Here is a 6,099-nt window from a genome sequence, read left to right as displayed (position 1 = left end):
AATGGCCCAGGTCGAAGATCCCGGTAACACTTAAAAAACACCAAACAATTTTTACGCAAGAATATTAGTTTGCTCAACATTATCACCTTCATATTTGCTAAAACTATTCTTGTAGTGGCTGGGGGCGAGGGGCTAGGGGAGGGGATGGTGCGTGTATGTGTGTGCTTTCATGCGTGCGTGCGTGCGTGCGTGTGTGAGAGGACCGAAGAGCTGCAGATCAAAGTCTGTCGACTTTCGCTCATTGTGAAGAAATAAGTTTGGTGCCAGCAATGAATACGGGATTCGATATAGGTTTCTGGTACAGAGTATTTCCCGGTATGAGATGACTGGGCTTCCTGTGTCAGTGTGATCTGGTTGCATATTATTGAAAGATTGTGCATGATACAGTGAGAGAGTTTAAAGTTTACACCGCATCGGCAGTGTTGCAGCTCTATTGCGATGAGACCTAGTTATTATCAGATATACTACTTGACGAAAGACAGTTTAAAAGTTTTATGTTCAACGAGTGAAGTGATGGTGGTCTCATGTAACGTAACTGAACTCACGTAGCTTCAGACAAACCTTGATTTCCTACAAAGGGTGGATCTGGGAGTCGAACCCAGAACCACTAGTTTCTGATACGCCTAATATCCACAGTTCCACACATCTTGAGTTTAGGGTAATGCCAGGAGTTGTATTGACGACATAGAATAAAATCGACCCATTTCCCTGTCTAAAACATGAAATACATTCTACTGCCAATGCGGAAAGGCTTTGTAATATCCACATATCCACCATAACCACAGTTCACATTACTGATATAGCAGCTTGGCAAGTCAAATCCACTGTCTTAATACACACGAGATACCACTTTACCTGAAAGGTCAGCAATACACGACGTTGTCGCGCCAATCACAACTAAACCAGGTTAAAAGAGAATTACATTTATCGATGTTGTGACATATTTTTGATTTATGTATTTAACTATCAAATAATACAAGATAAACTCGTGGAAGTAAAATGTGAAGAGATTTGTAATGGAATATTTTATTTCGCACTTAAACCAATGTAACGCTGTCCTGTCGTTTCTTCTCTATCACGGCAGTGTACAGAACTATCAAGTGTATTTAGGTAGTCGTTACACTGGCAATGACTGTCGTTCAAACACCCATAAACACCGATCTAGGGACACTAGCTAGCCCTTAAACGACATAGGTAGAAACTACATGCTGTGATAATACAGGATCTGCGTGACAGCCGCATGAGGAACTCTGTACACGTGTCTGTGTGTGTGTGTGAGGGAGAGAGAACGAAAAGTGAAAAGTGTACTTTATGTGACCCCATATGTGTGGCACTGTGTAGGTTAGAAACTGTATGTGTGTAAATGTGTCACACAGTGTAAGTGACTGTGTGAGTTTGTGTTTTTGTGCGAGGGAGTGTGTGAATATGCGTGTGACTGTATGTGTGAGAGTGTGTAAGAGAAAGAGAGGGGGTGTCTTTGTGAGAGTTTGACTGTGAATCAGCTGATCCGTTTGGCAGCATCTTACGAGAAGCCCAGCACGGATCCTGACTCTGAATCGCTACGTTTTATCAATTCATGCATGTGATTATGGTTCTACGCAAGTGTGTTATTTCAGTATTACTTCTGTTCTCACATAGTGCCCCTGAAATGGGCTTCACACAGTGTACTCAGTAAGGATTTTAACCCGGGTTCGTACAGACCGCTCCGATACCCGACCTAGACTATTGAGCAAGGAGATGCTTCTGATTGATCAAGATAATCGAAGTAACCTATGACCCTTGGATTCAATTATTTCAAATTGTAGAAAAACACACACACACACACACACACACACACACACACACACACACACATTATCTCACGTAATTAAACAGAGCAACGTTAACCCTTCTAGTACTATTGAAAATGTAATACTATAAAAATAAGCATCTAAAAATCAAATAAAAGTAAGAATGATTACAATCGGAAATAAATGGACACAATTTAATTCGTGTATTGACGACATGCAATCCTATTTGACCTGCAATGCTATTTCGGCGACACAACACAACCACCTTGACCGGTTATCGCGCTGAAGGAAAGTTTGTTTTGTTTTTAACCAATCACAATGCGTTATCATTAAACAACAGGCTGTGTCGACACCAGGAGCTTCTCTTGGCCTGTGTGTCGTCCTGTTTACACTGGGAAAGTCGCACGTGGCCACCGGAGAATGGCTATTTATAGAGAGGACAATCCTCTCTGTGATTTATTTATATGCCCTTCGCCGCTGTAATGACCACAGGTAGCCTCGCAACTCGGTGTAATTCCCCCTTCTATCTCGTTAGAACTATCTTCACCTGTAGCTCTCCCTTTCATCTCGCCGCTAACGTCCGGCGGGTGCCCGAAAATTTACGACATCGAGACCGTTTTACGGAAGTCGTAAGAAATTAGTCGCGACACTTGAGTGTTTACAACCTCGGAATGGTTGCAAGATTTCAAGTTGTAAGAAGCATGAATACAGATATGATACTAAGTCGACTGCACGTATTACTGTCTAGCCCGTCTTATGATGGGTAAGGTTAATGTTCTGTTAGTTTAATAGGCACTAGAAACTGCATTTGATGTAAGTTCGGTATTGTCAATACCTGGTGCGTTAACGTGAAATAAAATATGCACAATAAACCAAAAGATCCTTTATTCCGAGCGTGCCGTGTACAGCTCGTATTAACAAATACAAAGAACGCTTCCCTGGGGCAGCTGCCCGTCTCTCTGTAGTCCAACAGCTAGTTCGATCCCTGGGAAGTGAGCTTATAACCAGTGTGTGCGTGCATGCGTGCATGCGTGCATGCGTGCATACACAGGGGTGCGCATAATTGTTCCAATTTCGCTGGGAAAAAGAATTGCGTGGTGTGTTTGTACTGAGACGGGTACTTGAATCCAGCTCATTACCCACCCGGCCCGGCCCTATCCAGAACCACCTAGTTTGCGAACGAGGGGTCACAGTAGACTCACGCTTAGTCTCTGAATATATAATATGGTTTGATAGAAACACATAATTCCCTTTACATTGGAGCCCCAATGAGATGGGAAGAACCTAAGAAAGTCTAAACTTGCTTCATTCGGGCTGTAGCAGAACACAAAGGGCTGGGCGGAAAAAGGCCTTGCTCAAGGATGAATTAAATGCTAAACCGGTGGGTATTTAGTCATTTTATCCTTTGAAGAGGCAAGTCAAGGCGGAGATGATGCGGTTCAGCATCAGTAGTGAATGAATGAGTGAGTTTAGTTTTACACCGCACTCAGCAATATTCCAGCTGTATGTGGCGGCGGTCTGTAAACAATCGAGTCTAGACCAGACAATCCCATGATCAACAGCACGAGCATCCATCTAGCACAACTGGAAATCGATGACATGTGTCAACTAAGTCGGCCGATCCCGTCAGTCGCCTCTTACAACAAGCATGATCGCCTTTTATGGCAAGCATTGGTTGCTGAAGGCCTATTCTACCCCAGAACTCTCGGGTACCAGAGAATCCCCTTATAGTAAAATGAGTTAGTTAATTGGTTGCGTGCTTGCGTGCGTGCGTGCGTGCGTGCATGCATGCGTGTCCTAATGGTTGAAACGTTCGCTCGTCCAAGACCCAGGTTCGACCCGCCAAGCATTGGTACAGTGTGTGAAGCCTGTTTCTGATGTCCCTCACCGTGATATTGATGGAATAAAGCTAAAGTATTGCCACACTAATAATTATCGTGGCTTCGAATCTCGCTACCATGACTGCTCTGCAATTGCCAGCGCCATACCGTGTCCATGGGTTTCAAGAATGTAGTATGACCATTAGACTAAATAAAAAAGTGAAATGTTTCTCGAGTCCCGGCGCGTTATTGTCATTTGTGCACGCAATAATGTTTTATTGCCATTTGAAAAAAAATATTTTTGAATGTACCGCACCCGGATCATCCATTTGTCCACTATAAGAATGAGTGTCTGTAAGAACGATTATGACTGAATCATTAGATTCTAAACTTTGCAAGCTATATTTCTGAGAGGAAAACAAATACAAATGTGTCCCTTCTCTCGTCACTTTTACTTTCTATCAAAAATTAAAAAGAATTCTTACCGCCGTTTTGAAAAAAAATGTGCTCCAGAAACATTTCATGATTTTATGCAGCCTTACAGAAGCTGGAATACTAATGCTAAGCAACGACAAACCCATCTCAATCACTCACTCGCGAAGTTAAGTTTGCAAAAAAGCATACCCCTTTTGAAAAATCAAAACACCGAACGAAATATTTAATATACCTCAGTTTAACATCATTTGTTTCTAAACCAAAAACTGCATGAATTACAAATAATGTGTCATTTCTACGAATGCATCAGTTTTGATAAGTCTTCATCCGGGTCACTTCAATGGTGTCACCGGGGGCTTCTCGACAGCTCAGGCGATCAGGCGATTACAGTCTCGTTTCCAGGACCGTAGGTAGCCTTTGAGGGCAGCTGCCACCATAGATTTTATTTGCAGATTATATATAGGAAATCAAAGTTCAGATATATCACGCTTTTAACGTAGATAGTGAACCCTCTATTAGGAAAAGTTAAGTGCGGTCCTGGTTTCTGTAATACTTCAGTTTTAATAGTACAAAAGGTATGTGTTGATGTGGTGGAAAGAATGGAAAGATAATAATGTTTTGAGAAACGTCTTATTGCTGCTAATCTGAAGGACATTGACCTGAATCGCATCTCGGTGCAAAGTACTAGATCAATTGTCACGTGACTTATCTCTGCCGCGGGTGATGATGGAAGTAGCTGTTTAAAACCCTAAAAACTTGCATCACGATTTCGCGAGTTGAAATTATTTGCAGTTACAAAAACATTATGATTACCTCACGACAGCTTCTTGCCCTGAAATATCAATGCTTCGTGCGCATGGTGATTGTGACTGGTTATTATTTGGGATTTCGACGTCAGCAACGACGCCCTTATTTGGGGTCACCATATCCACGTCCCGAGGGGATATAACGCTCTGATTAGCTGAAACCTCTTTGATGTGGACAGGTATACAGCGACATTTAGCTTTATCGATGTGCCACCGTTTTCAGTAAAGTGTATCACATGCATACTATTTACCGGAGAAAACGTCTTTATGTTCTGACGACACTGGTGACGCATGCTCAGTGATCCATCAAAGTGTACGTTATAATTTAAAGTTCATGAAAAACTGTAATCAACTAAATACACACCTATGTGCGTCATACACGCGTTGTTAAAATTGTGAAAGAATAATATTATTTTGATAGTTTACATGTTGTCGACATGTGCTATAAAGACGTCAAATAGCACATGTATTTGCATGTGACAGGGAAAGAAAGTATTTTGGTGATGTCCTAATGAACGTTAGAGCGGTAAGCCATAGTCGTCCTGGGTGTGGCTCATAATGTACAGGGCGGTGGGGTATCCTAGTGGTTACAACGTTCGCTCGTCACGCCGAAGACCCGGGTTCGATTCCCCACATGGGTACAATATGTGAAGTCCATATCCGCCGTGATATTGCTGGACTGTAGCTAAAAGCAGAGTAAAACCGTACTCACTCACTCATAATAGCGTGGGTGTTGTTACAATGACCGTCCTACTGTCCACGGCGAAGTATCGATACTGGTCATAACTTCATTGCAACGTCGGCGGTACCTTTCGTAATATCACGTTGTGCAGCGTTTCATCTGTCACGTTGATGATGCTCATCCACTCATCCAGCCAGGATTGTGACAAGGTTCCTACAACAGCAAGACATCCATGCCATGTCATGGTCGACGCTATATCCTGATCTTCCCATATCAAACACACCCGTGAGTATCCGGGTTAGAATTTGTCTTCAGTAATCCTTGCTTGTCTCCCCGTGAAGATTCGGGTTAAAAAATTGTCTTCAGCAGTCCTTGCTTGTCTGTCCGTGAAGAATTTTGTTAAAATTTGTCCTCAGCAACCCACGTTTGTCTCCCCGTGAAGATCCAGGTTAGACTTTGTTCCATGCTGGTCAGGATCATGACAGATGACAGATGACACATGTCATCGTATCCCAGTTGCGTATTGATGCTGGTAACACAAAGGTTGTCTGGTCCAGATTCGATTA

The sequence above is a fragment of the Haliotis asinina genome, chromosome 5 (genome assembly GCF_037392515.1).
Source record: "Haliotis asinina isolate JCU_RB_2024 chromosome 5, JCU_Hal_asi_v2, whole genome shotgun sequence".
In the NCBI taxonomy this organism is placed as follows: Eukaryota; Metazoa; Mollusca; class Gastropoda; order Lepetellida; family Haliotidae; genus Haliotis; species Haliotis asinina.
Note: the sequence above shows the minus strand (reverse complement) of the source record.